Genomic DNA, 18,650 nt, shown 5'->3' on the forward strand with positions numbered 1-18,650 from the left:
CTAATTTACTGCCTATTTTTCACTCAGATCCACTTCTAATCCACTCAACATATTACATATAGTTAGAGAGACATTCTCAAAACATGCATCAGGTCATGCCATGTCTGCTAAAACCCTTCAACAGCTGACCATTGCTTTAAATTAAATTCACTCAGTTTGTCTAAAAATTCCTGCATAATCTGCCTCCCAAGCCTCATTAAACATCACTCGCTCACCCAGGAAATATCCAGTTCAAAGTCCAGGAGGCCTTTGTGGATGTTGTGCAGTCCTCTTTATTAGGTATGATATCCTACTCTGACAATCGATGGAAAACGACAGGTGAAATGTCTTACCTGAAGCAGGGAGGACTGCAAACATCATTGAAAGTCTCATTTGGGGAAGTGAAGGGTGGGAGAGTCAGAGCAATGACAAAAAACCTACAGGACTGACTTTATAAAGACTCTCTGCCCTGGTAATAGAGAAAGTATTTAAGTAGACTTTCACTCTGTTCTCTGGGAACAAATCTTTTGTCCACGATTTTTTTTTCTTCTTTCCCCTGTAATCCATGGCAACATTTGTAATGGGCATTAGGGAGTATTCCTTCTTGTGAAATTCATATTCTGTAGCCATATCCTACAAGTAAAATTATTGTTAGGCCAGGCTTATGGTTTATTTGATAATAGAATCTTTGATGGAGAAGGCAATGGCACCCCATTCCAGTACTCTTGCCTGGAAAATCCCACGGACGGGGGGAGCCTGGTAGGCTGCCCTCTATGGGGTCTCACAGTGTCGGACATGACTGAAGCGACTTAGCAGCAGCAGGAGCAGCAAAGTCTTTGAATGCTGCTAGAGTACATCATGAGAAATGCTGGACTGGAAGAAATACAAGCTGGAATCAAGATTGCCGGGAGAAATATCAATAACCTCAGATATGCAGATAACACCACCCTTATGGCAGAAAGTGAAGAGGAACTCAAAAGCCTCTTGATGAAAGTGAAAGTGGAGAGTGAAAAAGTTGGCTTAAAGCTCAACATTCAGAAAACAAAGATCATGGCATCCGGTCCCATCACTTCATGGGAAATAGATGGGGAAACAGTGCAAACAGTGTCAGACTTTATTTTTCTGGACCCCAAAATCACTGTTGATGGTGACTGCAGCCATGAAATTAAAAGATGCTTACTCCTTGGGAGGAAAGTTATGACCAACCTAGATAGCATATTGAAAAGCAGAGACATTACTTTGCCAACAAAGGTCCGTCTAGTCAAGGCTATGGTTTTTCCTGTGGTCATGTATGGATGTGAGAGTTGGACTGTGAAGAAGGCTGAGCATCAAAGAATTGATGCTTTTGAACTGTGGTGTTGGAGAAGACTCTTAAGAGTCCCTTGGACTGCAAGGAGATCCAACCAGTCCATTCTGAAGGAGATCAGCCCTGGGATTTCTTTGGAAGGAAGGATGCTAAAGCTGAAACTCCAGTACTCTGGCCACCTCATGTGAAGAGTTGACTCATTGGAAAAGACTCTGATGCTGGGAGGGATTGGGGGCAGCAGGAGAAGGGGACGCCAGAGGATCAGATGGCTGGATGGCATCACCAACTCGATGGACGTGAGTCTGAGTGAACTCCGGGAGTTGGTGATGGACGGGGAGGCCTGGCGTGCTGTGATTCATGGGGTCGCACAGAGTTGGACACGACTGAGTGACTGATCTGATCTGATCTGACTGCTAAATCGCTTCAGTAGTGTCCGACTCTGTGCGACCCCATAGATGGCAGCCCACTAGGCTCCTCTGTCCCTGGGATTCTCCAGGCAAGAATACTGGAGTGGATTGCCATTTCCTTCTCCAATGCATGAAAGTGAAAAGTGAAAGTGAAGTCACCCAGTCGTGCCCGACTCTTAGCGACCCCATCGACTGCAGCCTACCAGGCTCCTCCACCCATGGGATTTTCCAGGCAAGAGTACTGGAGTGAGTTGTCATTGCCTTCTCTGAATTACTTTGGTCAGTGCCATATGTTTGAAGCTATACTCAAGTTTGCTACTAGATGTTAGTTATCTAGTTTGATATCTATTTATTTCAGTCTTACCTCCTTGATTTTCTTTCATTCCCTCTAAAATTAATGACATATGATTTGAACCCTGTTAATCAGTTCTCAGGACGACAGAGGATGAGATGGCTGGATGGCATCACCGACTCGATGGACGTGAGTTTGAGTGAACTCCGGGAGATGGCAATGGGCACAGAGGCTTGACGTGCTGTAATTCATGGGGTCACAAAGATTCAGACACGACTGAGCGACTGAACTGAACTGAACTGAATCAGTTCTCCCCACACTTCAGCTTCTGCCTATATCTAAGTCTTTTGTTCAGCAAAAAGATCTAGATGAGGCTCTCCCAGGTGGGGATCTAGAAGCAGTTTACTTTTTCAGTCTGCGAGTCTTAGATTTTTCTTATTTCTTCTCTTTTAAATTCACTTCTGCTTTCAAACTACCCAATTCCTCCTGAGGCTCATCTCTTTATTTACTTATTTTCAGCAATGCTTTACTGTGTCACTTTAAAAACAGCACACATAACTGATAGTCTGCTGTATAACCTTTTCTTCTGCAGCTATCCAGATTTTCAAAGGAAACAATTTTAAAAAATAACTATCCTTTATAATAATTGGTATGTTTCCAATGTCTGATAAGAACTTCCTCACTGACTGCCATCTGCTAAGTAAGATGAGAGATCCTAAAACTTTATTTTTATAATGTATAATTTGCATGTAGAGAAATGTATAGATCTCCCTTATTAGTATAGTACATTTTGACAAAAACAGAAACTTGTGTAATAAATATCACAATCAAGATTTAGAACTCTTTTATCATCCCAGAAAATTTTTTCATATCCCTTTCCAGTCAATGCTCTTACAACAAGAGATATCAGATCTAATTTTTATCATCACAAATTTATTTGGCCTTTTCTTAAAGTTTATATAAATCAAAACACACGAATTATCTCTTTGCATAAACCTTTTTTTTTTGTTTTATGTACTGTTTTTTTTTTTTCATTTAATCCATTATGTTGAGGATATGAGTTGTAAGCTAATTTTAATTGTAGAGAAGTGTTCATTGTGTTTATATACATTTTAAAATTATTCATCTGTATATAGACAGCTAGGAAGCTTCTAGGTTTTTGGAAATATTTGGAGCTTTGAACATTCTTGTACAAATATTTTGTGGATATATGTTTTAATTTCTCTTGCAAAAATAAATACAAAATGGAGTTTTTGAGTCTTAGAAAGTTCATACTGAAATTTATAAGAAACTATCAAATGATTTTCTAACTTGGTTCCATTTCATATTTCCACTGTCAATGAATGAAAGTTCTGGTTGCATCAGAAACTCACAGATAAGTTAAAAAAAAAAAAAAAAAGAAACTCACAGATATGCATGCTTTCAGTTCCTTTTATTTTTGCAATGTTTGTTAGAGTGTAGTGGTATCAGATAATTTTCTTTCTCTAATGACAGTTGTATCACATTTTAATTTGCTTACTGTCTAGTTGTATATTTCCTTTGTGAAATATCCAAGTCTTTGTTCACTATTTACTTGGGTTATTTGATTTTTAATATTGGTTTTAAGAACACATCTACCTATGTGTCTTGTCAAATATTTGTATTGTGAATATTTTAACCTATGCTATAACTTGATTATTTTTCATGATGACTTTTAATGAGCAGAAATTGTTCATTTTGAAAGAGATCAGCTTATCAATGTACAGTTGATAAGCTGGTGTACAGTTGTGTGTGTGCATTTGTGTTACTGTCAAAGATATCTTAGCAAGCTGCAAGGTCATAAAGATATTCTTTTATACATTCTTTAAAAAACAAATATTTTCCTAATGGAAAGCAATGCTGTGTATTCTTTGAAAGACAAGCTGAAGGTAAAGCTCTGGTACTTTGGCCACCTGATGCAAAGAACTGATTCACTGGAAAGTGCTCTGATACCGGGAAAAATTCAGGGCAAAAGAAGAGGGCAACAGAAAATGAGATCGTTGGATAGCATCACCAACTCATGGGACATGAGATAGTAGAGGATAGGTAAACCTGATGTACTGTAGTCCATGGGGTTGCAAAGAGTCAGACGGGACTTAGTGACTGAATGACAGTAACAGCAATTATTAGTTTTTGCTTTTTGTTTTTTTAAAACTGTACTACACTATGGTAGCCATTTATGAAATAAAACACTAATATAGACATTATGTAGTTATTTTGTAGATGGTACTTAATATCCACAATCAGTTGATATTAAGTAAATGAGAGATTAACCAGTTACTTGAAAAATCTTCAACAGCAAAACAAGTTTCCACAGGGAAGAAGAAATTCTGCTTGTCCATGGACTGAAGCATCAGCTCTTACTTTATAGTTCCTATTCCAGCCTGGCAATATCTCTGTCTGTTACATATTTTGATGGTCATAATGTCCTATGGGTTCTATTTGATAGAACTCTGACTGATGTGTATCCTTATCACCTTTTCCCAGAGTTTAATTGGAGCAATATTGTGCTAAATGTTACTTTAATTTCTTATTTACATTTTTCAATGCAAGACTTCATCGAATTGCTTCAAATCTGTAACTTCAAATCAACTTACTTCAAATCTGTAACTTTAAATTGGTTACTTCAAATCTGTAACCAGTTTGATTTATCTACACAAGTGGATAGATGGAGATGTTCATTAATTAGGATCATTTCAAAAGTAATGTTCTTCCCTGGTGGTTCAGATGTTAAAGAATCTACCTGCAATATAGGAGACCCAGGTTCAATCCCTGGGTCCAGAAGACCCCTGGAGAAGGAAATGGCAATCTATTCCAGTATTCTTGCCCAGAAAATCTCATGGAGAGAGAAGCTTGGTGGGCTACAGTCTACAGGGTCGACGAGAGTCAGACATGACCAAGCAACTAAAACAAACAAACAAAAATAATAAATAAGATAGAGATAACTGTAAGCACCTGACATGTTTGTGGCAAAACTACAAGCTTATCATTAGGTTTAGACAATAGCAAAATAATTTCCCAAAATGTTTATTTTATTTATTTATTTCTGGTTGCACTGTGTCTTCATTGCTGCATGCAGGCTTTCTCTGGTTGTGACAAGCTGGTCTACTCTTCGTTGCAGTGCAGTCTTCTCATTGCAGTGGTTTCTCATGTTGTGGGGCATGGGCTTAGTTGCTCTGAGGCATGTGGAATCTTCCCAGACCAGGGATCTAACCTCTGTCCCCTGCTTTGACTGGCAGACTCTTACTCACTGCCCCATCAGTGGGTAATATAAGGACTTGTTTCATGCTTCACTTCGGACACTAATAAGAGTCTGTAAATTTCTGGGAACATCCCTAAAAGCAGTTACTTACACACTCTTTGATAAGAGGCATCCAAACAGGTGGTCCTGGAACAGATGTCTTGGTTAGCCATAGTTATTATACAGTAATCCAAGGAATTCCCATCTGGCTTGAGGGTACGTGTATAAAGGCAGAACTGTAGATCAGGATGAAAAGCTGATAAAGTTTTGGGCTTTAAGATCAGGAATAAATCATCAGAACCACTGCTGTGGGTAGTAGCAATAATATTTAACTCTCCAAAACAGCCAAGTAGAACCAGTTGCAGCTCATCAGTCACTGGTTCAGTTTTGTTACTGGTTCAGTTTAGTCTCTAGTTCAGTTTTCACTCAGACAACCTACTTAAATACGTAGAGTTCCTGGGGAGTCCTGTGATTATGAGAACCCATTTTCCTATAAATCTCCAAAGTCATTTTTTTAATTTAAATTTATTTATTTTAATTGGAGACTAATTACTTTACAAAATTGTATTGGTTTTGCCATACATCAACATGAATCTGCTGCAGGTGTACACCTGTTCCCCATCCTGAACCCCCCCTCCCACTTCCCTCCCCATACCAAAGTCATTTAAACCCACTTTCTCCATCATATGCCATTTCATAAAGGGAAGGGGAATCTGAGTGACTATCTTTCTCATGAAAATATAAACAACAACCTATAATATTCATTTTTATAACCCTGAATGACCCATCACAAACTTTGACAGATGGCCTTTGTTTAATTTGAATTGAAGCTTAAGGGCAAAATAGGTCAGTGAAACGTGAAACAATAGAGTAGCTCATCTTGGGTGTGGCTACTGATGCCAGGATTAGGGATTGTCCATGCTCTTTGCAGGTGTTTAGAATCCTGGAATTACCAGTTAAAGGCAAATTATAGTAATATGATCCCAAGAGAGAATCATATTTATTTTTTATTTTTTTTTTTACTTTTACTTTTTTTTTTAACTTTTATTTTATTTTTAAACTTTACAATATTGTATTAGTTTTGCCAAATATCGAAATGAATCCGCCACATTGAAGCTAGGACAGGATTCTCTACAAAAATCTCAAATTTTAATGCTGTCCTTCAAAGTCTAGCTAAAGTGCTTTGAAGCTTCTCTGGACCACAGAAATTCTATTTTCACTAGTCATTTAACAGTCGTATAATATTGAGTTACACCTTTTGAACCAATATTGCATTCCAAATTAACTCATTATTATTAATTGATTTTTTATTTGACTGAGCATTTCCTTCTAACCTAAATTGTAAGCTCTTTAAGGACAAAATGTAGGCATCTCTTTGTATTCCTTTCAGTTCTTCTTAAAGTAGACACTTCAAAATATTTGTTGGTTAATAAATAGTTTAATTTATATCCAAGTGGCAGGGACATATCTAAACAATTATTCTGAAACAGTGTCTAGGAAAAGCAGATCTTAATTTTATCTTGAAATTTATGAAAAGCAACAACCAGGAATTGCCTGAAATTTGCATATTATAAGAGAAAAAAAATAAAAAGCAAATGAGAAAACAAAGCACAATGTAGTTTTGATATATGAAAACATGAATACTATACTTACAGTATTTCTGAAAAATATGATTTTGTGATTAATACACATATTTAAAATTCCAATGAAGGGATGTCAACATAATACCCTATTACAGATTACAAAAAATCAACATAAGTGGCATATTCTGTCTTTGAAATTCCAGCCAAATCCATCATCTTTTAACTGGATATAGAAATAGGCAAAAGCTGAGTTGAGTAGGAGACTCAATTCAGTGCAAATGCAACTCCTGATTCTAGTCATGTAGGAAGAACAGTGGAGACACACAGAGAAATGAAAAGATTATAATTTAGATAAAAGGGAATAGGAAAATAGAGTCTTTCACCTATAAGTCACTGGTTTATAAAGTCACTGAGCAAATCTGAAGACCATGGATTTGCTTTGAATTCAGCTTGAGTTCTAAACTTGACAGTGTATTAATAACTTATAAATGACTGATGAAAAAAATCCCCTGATATGATTTTTAATGGCATTTAATAGATTAGTTCACAAATTATTGAGGTGGCACGGTGAAACTACTAATTGAATATGATATTTCTATAAAATGCTATTAAAAATATTACAGTACTTATTGCCAGGTGAGTTGATTGTACCTTTCCTGCCATGTTAAATGATAAATTTAAAGGTAAGAAAAATAAATTTTCCAATGAATTCAAAATTCTCAGGATGGGATCATTAAACTGACAAAGTAAAATAAATAAGGTATTGCAACTTACTCATTGGATGTTCTCTATAATTTTAAATGCAAATCAGTACTTAAAATATGCCTTACTATATTCATTGATTAGTTCTAGTAATTTTCTGGTGGAGTCTTTAGCGTTTTCTATGTTGACGATTATGTCATCTGCAAACAGTGAGAGTTTTACTTCCTTTCCAATTTGGATTCCTTTTATTTCTTTTTCTGCTCTGATTGTTGTGGCCAAAACTTCCAGAACTATGTTGATAGTAATGTTGAAAGTGGGCACCCTTGTCTTGTTCCTGACTTTAGAGGAAATGCTTTCAATTTTGCACCATTGAGGATAATGTTTGCTGTAGGTTTGTCATATATAGCTTTTATTATGTTGAGGTATGTTCCTTCTATTCCTGCTTTCTGGAGAGTTTTTATCATAAATGGATGTTGAATTTTGTCAAAGGCTTTCATTGCTTCTATTGAGATAATCACATGGTTTTTATTTTTCAATTTGTTAATGTGGTGTATTACATTTATTGATTTGTGGATATTGAAGAATCCTTGCATCCCTGGGATAAAGGCCACTTGGTCATGGTGTATGATCTTTTTAATATGTTGTTGGATTCTGACTGCTAGAATTTTGTTACAGATTTTTACATCTATGTTCATCAGTGATATTTGCCTGTAGTTTTCTTTTCTTGTGGCATCTTTGTCAGGTTTTGGTATTAGGGTGATGGTGGCCTCATAGAATGAGTTTGGAAGTTTACCTTCCTCTGCAAATTTCTGGAAGAGTTTGAGTAGGACAGGTGTTAGCTCTTCTCTAAATTGTTGGTAGAACTCAGCTGTGAAGCCATCTGGACCTGGGTTTTTGTTTGCTGGAAGATTTCTGATTACAGTTTCAATTTCTGTGCTTGTGATGGGTCTGTTAAGATTTTCTATTTCTTCCTGGTCCAGTTTTGGAAAGTTGTACTTTTCTAAGAATTTGTCCATTTCTTCCCCATTGTCCATTTTATTGGCATATAATTGTTGATAGTAGTCTCTTATGATCCTTTGTATTTCTGTGTTGTCTGTTGTGATCTATCCATTTTCATTTCTAGCTTTATTGATTTGATTTTTCTCCCTTTGTTTCTTGATAACTCTGGCTAATGGTTTGTCAATTTTATTTATCCTTTCAAAGAACCACCTTTTGGCTTTGTTGATTTTTGCTGTGGTCTCCTTTGTTTCTTTTGCATTTATTTCTGCCCTAATTTTTAAGATTTTTTTCCTTCTACTAACCCTGGAGTTCTTCATTTCTTCCTTTTCTAGTTGCTTTAGGTGTAGAGTTAGGTTATTTATTTGACTTTTTTCTTGTTTCTTGAGGTATGCCTGTATTGCTATGAATTTTCCCCTTAGGACTGATTTTACAGTGTCCCACAGGTTTTGGGTTGTTGTGTTTTCATTTTCATTCATTTCTATGCATATTTTGATTTCTTTTTTGATTTCTTCTGTGATTTGTTGGTTATTCAGCAGCATGTTGTTCAGCCTCCATATGTTGGAATTTTTAATAGTTTTTCTCCTATAACTGAGATCTAATCTTACTGCATTGTGGTCAGAAAAGATGCTTGGAATGATTTCAATTTTTTTTGAATTTACCAAGGCTAGATTTATGGTCCAGGATGTGATCTATCCTGGAGAAGGTTCCATGTGCGCTTGAGAAAAAGGTGAAATTCATTGTTTTGGGATGAAATGTCCTATAGATATCAATTAGGTCTAACTGGTCTACTGTGTCATTTAAAATTTGTATGTCCTTGTTAATTTTCTGTTTAGTTGATCTATCCATAGGTGTGAGTGGGGTATTAAAGTCTCCCACTATTATTGTGTTATTGTTAATTTCTCCTTTCATACTTGTTAGCATTTGTCTTACCTATTGCTGTGCTCCTATGTGGGGTGCATATATATTTATAATTGTTATATCTTCTTCTTGGATTGATCCTTTGATCATTATGTAGTGACCTTCTTTGTCTCTTTTCACAGCCTTTGTTTTAAAGCCTATTTTATCTGATATGAGTACTGCTACTCTTGCTTTCTTTTGATCTCTATTTGCATGGAAAATCTTTTTCCAGCCCTTCACTTTCAGTGTGTATGTGTTCCCTGTTTTGAGGTGGGTCTCTTGTAGACAACATATATAAGGGTCTTGTTTTAGTATCAATTCAGCCAGTCTTTGTCTTTTGGTTGGGGCATTCAACCCATTTATGTTTAAGGTAATTATTGATAAGTATGATCCCGTTGCCATTTACTTTATTGTTTTGGGTTCAAATTTATACACCCTTTTTGTGTTTCCTGTCTAGAGAAAATCCTTTAGTATTTGTTGGAGAGTTGGCATTCCTATACACTAATAATGAGAAAATAGAAAGAGAAATTAAGAAAACATTTCCATTCACCATTACAACAAAAAGAATAAAATACTTAGGAGTATACCTACCTAAAGAAACTAAAGACCTATATATAGAAAACTATAAAACACTGGTGAAAGAAATCAAAGTGGATACTAATAGATGGAGAAATATACCATGTTCATGGATTGGAAGAATCAATATAGTGAAAATAAGTATACTACCCAAAGCAATTTATAGATTCAATGCAATCCCTATCAAGCTACCAATGGTATTCTTCACAGAGCTGGAACAAATAATTTCACAATTTGTATGGAAATACAAAACACCTCGAATAGCCAAAGCAATCTTTTGAAAGAAGAATGGAACTGGAGGAATCAACATGCCTGACTTCAGGCTCTACTACAAAGCCACAGTCATCAAGACAGTATGGTACTGGCACAAAGACAGAAATGTAGATCAATGAAACAAAATAGAAAGCCCAGAGGTAAATCCACTCACATATGGACACCTTATCTTTGACAAAGGAGGCAAGAATATACAATGGATTAAAGACAATCTCTTTAACAAGTGGTGCTGGGAAAACTGGTCAATAACTTGTAAAAGAATGAAATTAGAACACTTTCTAACACCATACACAAAAATAAACTCAAAATGGATTAAAGATCTAAACGTAAGACCAGAAACTATAAAACTCCTAGAGGAGAACATAGGCAAAACACTTTCCGACATACATCACAGCAGGATCCTCTATGACCCACCTCCCAGAATATTGGAAATAAAACAAAAAATAAACAAATGGGACCTAATTAAACTTAAAACCTTCTGCACCACAAAGGAAACTACAAGCAAGGTGAAAAGACAGCCTTCAGAATGGGAGAAAATAATAGCAAATGAAGCAACTGACAAACAACTAATCTCAAAAATATACAAGCAACTCCTACAGCTCAATTCCAGAAAAATAAATGACCCAATCAGAAAATGGACCAAAGAACTAAATAGACATTTCTCCAAAGAAGACATACAGATGGCTAACAAACACATGAAAAGATGCTCAACATCACTCATTATCAGAGAAATGCATGTCAAAACCACTATGAGGTACCATTTCACACCAGTCAGAATGGCTGGGATCCAAAAGTCTACAAGCAATAAATTCTGGAGAGGGTGTGGAGAAAAGGGAACCCTCTTACACTGTTGACGGGAATGCAAACTAGTACAGCCACTATGGAGAACAGTGTGGAGATTCCTTAAAAAACTGGAAATAGAACTGCCTTATGATCCAGCAATCCCACTGCTAGACATATACACCAAGGAAACCAGAACTGAAAGAGACACGTGTACCCAAATGTTCATGGCAGCACTGTTTATAATAGCCAGGATATGGAAGCAACCTAGATGTCCATCAGCAGATGAATGGATAAGAAAGCTGTGGTACATATACACAATGGAGTATTACTCAGCCATTAAAAAGAATACATTTGAATCAGTTCTAATGAGGTGGATGAAACTGGAGCCTATTATACAGAGTGAAGTAAGCCAGAAAGAAAAACACCAATACAGTATACTAACACATATATATGGAATTTAGAAAGATGGTAACAATAACCCTGTATACAAGACAGCAAAAGAGACACTGATGTATAGAACAGTCTTTTGGACTCTGTGGGAGAGGAAGAGGGTGAGATGATTTGGGAGAATGGCATCAAAACTTGTATAATATCATATATGAAATGAGTTGCCAGTCCAGGTTCGATGCACAATACTGGATGCTTGGGACTGGTGCACTGGGACGACACAGAGGGAGGGTATGGGGAGGGAGGAGGGAGGAGGGTTCAGGATGGGGAACACATGTATACCTGTGGAGAATTCATTTTGATATATGGCAAAACCAATACAATTTTGTAAAGTTAAAAAATAAAATAAAAAAAAGAAATAAAATAAACTATGCCTTATAACTTAAAAAATATTCCTGTGAATAATTACACAAGAAAATGTGTTTGAGGGAGAGTAAATGTCTCCCTGTCCAAAAGGATCTCTTTTATTACCTGCTAATTTGACTAAAATTGTATTATTAGAACCACTAATTGGATTAGGATATGGATTCCAGAAGACTGCACTGAAAAGACAGCTATGTTTTCTTAAATGCTGTGTCTTGTGCTCTTAAGTAAATATGTAATTTTTGTTGAAGTATAATTGATTTATAATCATATGTTAGTTTTAGAGGTATAACATAGTAATTCAATATTCTTATAGATTATAATACATTTAAAGTTATTACAAAATATGGCTATATTCCCTGTTGTTTTTTTGTTGTTGTCATTCAGTTGCTAAGTCATGTCCGACTATTTGAGACCCAATGGACTGAAGCACACTAGGCTTTCCTGTGCTTTACTGTCTCGTGGAGTTTGCTCAAATTCATGTTCATTGAGTTGGTAATACTATCTAACCATCTCATCCTCTGGTGTCCTCTTCTTTTGCCTTCAATCTTTCCCAGCATCAGGGTCTCTTCAAATGAGTTCTTCTCATCAGGTGGCCAAAATGTTGGAGTTTCAGCTTCAGCATCAGTCCTTCTGATGAATATTCAAGACTTATTTCATTTAGGATGGACTGGATTAATCTCTTTGCAGTCCAAGGGACTCTCAAGAGTCTTTGCCAGCACTACAGTTAGAAAGCACAAATTCTTCAGTGCTCAGACTTCTCTGTGGCACAACTCTCACTCCCATGCATGACTACTGAAAAATCCATAGCTTTGGCTAAACAGACCTGCTTTTTATATGTCTCTGCTTTTTAATATACTATGTTTTTTGTGGCTTTCCTTCCAATGAGCAAGTGACAATTTCATGGCTCCTGTCACCATCTGCAGTGATTTTGGAGCCTAAGAAAATAAAATCTGTCACTTCTTCCACTTTTCCCTCATCGATTTGCCATGAAGTAGTGGGACCAGATACCATGATCTTAGTTTTTTTAATGTTGAGCTTCAAGCCAGTTTTTTCACCCTCCTTTTTCATCCTGTGCTGTACAATAAATATATCATTATATATCACCCTGTACTCATTTATTTTACACTTGGTACTTAGTACTTCTTAATAGTCAAACCTTACCTTGTCTCTCTCCTTTTCCCACTCCACATCGGTAACCATTATTTTGTTCTCCTTATCTGTTGTCTATTTCTGTTTTGTTATATTTGCTCTTCTTTTTTTTTTTTTTTTTAGATTCCACTAAGTGGTAATTTGCAGCATTTGTCTTTCTTTGTTCAACTTACTTCAGTAAGTTAATACCCTTTAGGTTCATCTATATTGTTGCAAATAGCAAAATTGAATTCATTTTTATGTTTTATATGTTTGATTATGTATATCACATATTTATAGGTTCACTGGTTGATAGACACTTAGGAGGCTTCCATATTTTGCATATAGTAAATGATGCTGTTAATAACATTGGAGTGCATGTATCTTTTCCAATTAGGGTTTTCATTTGGGGGGTATATACACAAGAATAGAGTTTCTGGATCAAAGGGTTATTCTATTTTAAATATCTTGGGGAAACTTAACAATGTCTTTCACAGTGACTGCAATAATTCACATTTCTACTAACAGTGTACTAGGCTACCCTTTTCACTACATTCTCACCAATATTTGTTATTTGTGGTCTTTTTTTCTTTTTGATTTTTTAAATTGGAGTATAGTTGCTTTACAATGTTATGTTAGTTTCTACTGTACAGCAAAGTAAATCAGCTGCATGTATACATACATCCCCTCTTTTTTTGGAGTTAATCCCATTTAGGTCACCATGCTTATAGACTAAAACCCAAAGGAATTCAGAAGTTGCTTTATGAGCAAGAATGTGGGTGAGATCTGAATCATTTATTAGACACAGATTTACTCTTCTGTAAACTCTCAGGAGCAACAGTATGGGCTGTTGTGAGGATTAAAGAATGTAAGAGCTCAAATCTACTCAGTGCTCTGTGGTGAACTGCCCTTTCTGTAATGCAGACTCTCTGGTTGCTAGGTCAACTTTTTATTCTTTGCTGGATGTGATTTTTTTTTTTTTTTAATTTAAGGATAACTGCTTTACAGAATTTGCTGTTTTCTGTCAAACCTCAACATGAATCAGCCATGGGTATACATATATCCCCTCCCTTTTCAACCTTTATTTTACATATGGCAATGTAAGTTTCCATATTACTCTTTCCATACATTGCAGCCTCTCATCCCCTCTCCCCATGTCCATAAGTCTGTTCTCTATGTCCGATTCTCCATTTCTGCCCTGCCAATCAACTCTTCAGTACCATTTTTCTAGATTCCATGTATGTGCATTAAAATATGATTTTTATCTTTCTTTTTCTGACTTACTTCAATCTGTATAATAGGCTCTAGTTTCATCCACCTCTTAAACTGACTCATACACATTCTTTTTATGGCTAAGCAATATTCCATTGTGCATATGTACCACAACTTCTTTAATCATTCATCTGTTGATGGACATCTAGGTTGCTTCTATGTTCTAGCTATTAAAAATACTGCTGCAAGAACAATGGGATACACATGTCTTTTTCAGTTTTGGTTTCCTCAGGCTATATGCCTGGGAGTGGGACTGCTGGGTCATATGGTGGTTTTATTCCTGGCTTTTTAAGGAATCTCCATAGTGTCTTCCATAGTGGCTGTATCAATTTACATTCTCACCAACAGTGCAAGGGTGTTCCCTTTTCTCCACACCCTCTTCACATTTATTGTTTATAGACATTCTGATGATGATCACTCTGACTGAACTGAGGTGATATCTCACTGTAGTTTTAATTTGCATTTCTCTAATAATGACTGATGTTGAGCATCTTTTCATGTATCTGTTAGCCACCTATATGTCTTCTTTGGAGAAATGTCTGTTTAGGTCTTTTTCCCAATTTTTGATTGGGTTGTTTGTTTTTCTGGTATTGAGTTGTATGAGCTGCTTGTATATTTAGGAAATTAATCCTTTGTCAGTCGTTTCATTTGCCATCATTTTCTCCCATTCTGAGGGTTGTCTTTTCACTTTGCTTATACTTTCCTTTGCTATGCAAAATGTTTAATCAGGTCCCACTTGTTTAATTTTGTTTTTATTTCCATTACTGTAGGAGGCAGATCATAGAGGATGTTGCTTTGATTTATGTCATCGAGTGTTCTGACCTTTTCCTCTTAAGAGTTTTATAATTTCTGGTCTCACATTTAGGTCTTTTATCCATTTTGAGTTTATCTTTGAAAATGGTGTTATTAAGAGTTCTGATTTCATTCTTTTACATGTAGCTGTGCAGTTTTCCCAGCACCATTTATTGAAGAGGCTGTCTGTGCCTCATTGTATATTTTTGCCTCCTTTGTCAAAAATAAGGTACTCATAAGGTGCATGGGTTTGTTTCTGGGCTTTCTATCTAGTTCCATTGGTCTATATTTCTGTTTGTGCCAGTACCATACTGTCTTGATGACTGTAGGTTTGTAGTATAATCTGAAGTCAGGAAGGTTGATTCCTCCAGCTCCATTCTTTTTTTCTCAAGACTGCTTTGGCTTTTCAGGGTCTTTTGTGTTTCCATATGAATTGTGATTTTTTTTTTTTTTATTCTAGTTCTATGAAAAATGCCATTGGTAATTTGGCATTGAATCTGTAGATTGCATTTGGTAGTATAGTCATTTTCACAATATTGATTCTTCCTATCTGTCCAGGAAGATTGACTATCTCTCCATCTGTTTCTGTCATCTTTGATTTCTTTCATTAGTGTCATCATTTTCTATGTACAGGTCTCTTTGATCTCCTTAGGTAAGTTTATTTCTAGATTTTATATTCTTTTTGTTGCAATGGTGAATGGGAATGGTTCTTTAATTCCTCTTTCTTATTTTTCATTGTTAGTATATAGAAATGTATATGATTTCTGTGTATTGATTTTGTATCCTGTGACTTTGCTAAATCCACTGATTAGCTCTAGTAATTTTCTGATACTATCTTTAGGGTTTTCTATATACAGTATCATGTCATTTGCAAACAGTGAGAGCTTTACTTCTTTTCTGATCTGGACTCTTTTTATTTCTTTTTCTTATCTTATTGTTATAGCTATGATTTCCAAAACTTGAATAATAGTGGTGAAAGTGGACACCCTTGTCTTGCTCCTGATCTTAGGGGGAATGTTTTCAGTTTTTCACCATTGAGAATAATGTTTGCTAGAGGCTTATTATATATGGCATTTACTATGTTAAGGTAGGTTCCTTCTATGCCCATTTGTTGAAGAGTTTTCATCATAAATTGGTGCTGAAATTTGTCAATGTCTTTTTCTGCATCTATGGAGATTATCATATGGTTTTTATCTTTCAGTTTGTTAATATGATGTATCATATTCATTGATTTGTGTATATTGAAGAATCCATGAATTCCTGAAATAAGCATAACTTGATCATGGTGTATGAGCTTTTTAATGTGTTGTTGAATTCTGTTTGCTAAAACTTTGTGGAGGATTTTTGCATCTATGCTCATCAGTGATATTGGCCTGTAGTTTCCTTTTTTTTTTTCTTTCTAATTTTATTTTATTTTTAAACTTTACATAATTGTATTAGTTTTGCCAAATATCAAAATGAATCCGCCACAGGCATACATGTGTTCCCCATCCCGAACCCTCCTCCCTCCTCCCTCCCCATACCATCCTTCTGGGCTGTCCCAGTGCACCAGCCCCAAGCATCCAGCATCGTGCATCGAACCTGGACTGGCAACTCGTTTCCTACATGATATTTTACATGTTTCATTGCCATTCTCCCAAATCTTCCCACCCTCTCCCTCTCCCAAAGAGTCCATAAGACTGTTCTATACATCAGTGTCTCTTTTGCTGTCTCGTACACTGGGTTATTGTTACCATCTTTCTAAATTCCATATATATGCGTTAGTATACTGTATTTATGTTTTTCCTTCTGGCTTACTTCACTCTGTATAATAGGCTCCAGTTTCATCCACCTCATTAGAACTAGTTTCCTTTTTTTATGTTATTTTTGTCTGGTTTTGGTCTCAGGGTGATGGTGGCCTCATGGAATGAGTTTGGAAGTGTTCTTTCCTCTGCAATTATTTGAAAGTGCTTTAGAAGAATAGGCATTAGCTCTTCTCTAAATGTTTGATAGAGTTCTCCTGTGAAGCCATCTGGTCTTGTGTTTTTGTTTTTTGGGAGATTTTTGATCACAGCTTCAATTTCAGTGCTTGTAGTTGAGTTGTTCATAATTTCTATTTCTTCCTGGTTCAGCCTTGAAAGATTAAACTTCTCTAAGTAGCTTTCCATTTCTTCCAGGATATCCATTTTATTGTCATATAGTTGTTCATAATAGTCCCCTATAATCCTTTGTATTTCTATATTGTTTGCTGTAATCTTTCTTTTTTCATTTTTATTTTGTTGATTTGAAAATAGTCTCTTTTTTTCTTGATGAGAAAGGTTGGTAAATTTTGTTTACCTTCTCCAAGAACCAACTTTTAGATTGATCAATTTTTACTCTTTTTTTTTTTTTTTTGCATTTATTTCTGCTCTAATCTTTATTATTTCTTTCCTTTTGCTAATTTTGGGGTGTTTTTGTCCTCTTTTTCCAGGTGTTTGAGGTATAAAGTTAGATTTTCTATTTGATATGTTTCTTGTTTTCTGAGGTAGGATTGCATTGCTATAAACTTCTCTCTTAAAAATGCTTCTGTTGCATCCCATAGGTTTTGAGTTGTCGTGTTTTCATTGTCATTTGTTTCTAGAATTTGTTTTTTTAATTTCCCTTTTGATTTTTTCAGTAACCTGTTGGTTATTTAGAAACATATTTGTTAATCTCTGTGCGTTTGCATTTTTTACAGTTTTTTTCTTCTTTTAATTGGTATCTAGTCTCATAGCATTGTGGTGGGAAAAGATGCCTGATACAATTTTAATTTTCTTAAATTTACTGAGGTTTGATTTCTGACCCAAGATATGGTCTATTCTGGAGAATGTTCCATGTGCACTTGAGAATAAGGTGTATTCTTCTGCATTTGCATGGAATGTCCTGAAGTTATCAATGAGATCCATCTCATCTAATGTATCATTTAAGACTGATATTTCCTTATTAATTTTCTCTTTTGATGATCTGTCCATTGGTGTAACTGGGGTGTTAAAGTCTCCTACTATGATTGTGTTACTGTTAATTTCTCCCTTTATGTTTTTAAGTGTCTGTCGTATGTTCTGAGATGCTCCTATGTTGGGTGCATAGATATTTATAATTGCTATGTCTTCCTCTTGGATTGATCACTTGAACATTATGTAATATCCTTCCTTATCTCTTGTAATATTCTTTATTTTATTTTTATTTTATTATTATTATTATTTTACTTTACAATATTGTTTTGGTTTTGTCCCATTTTGTCTGATATTGTAAAGGAAATCAGTCCTGAATATTCATTGGAAGTGCTGATGCTGAAACTGAAACTCCAATACTTTGGCCACCTGATGTGAAGAACTGACTCATTTGAAAAGACCCTGATGCTGGGAAAGATTGAATGCGGAATGAGAAGACGATGACAAAGGATGAGATGGTTGGATGGCATCACCGCCTCAATGGACGTGAGTTTGAGTAAACTCCATTTGTTGGTGATGGACAGGGTGATTTGCTGCAGTCCATACGGTTGCATGCAAAGATTAGGATGTGACTGTGTGATTGAACTGTACTGAACTAAACTTGCTTGTCTGAGAAGGTTTTGATTTCTCCATCAATTTTC

This window comes from Bos indicus, chromosome 15, assembly GCF_029378745.1.
Source record: "Bos indicus isolate NIAB-ARS_2022 breed Sahiwal x Tharparkar chromosome 15, NIAB-ARS_B.indTharparkar_mat_pri_1.0, whole genome shotgun sequence".
Classification (NCBI taxonomy): Eukaryota; Metazoa; Chordata; class Mammalia; order Artiodactyla; family Bovidae; genus Bos; species Bos indicus.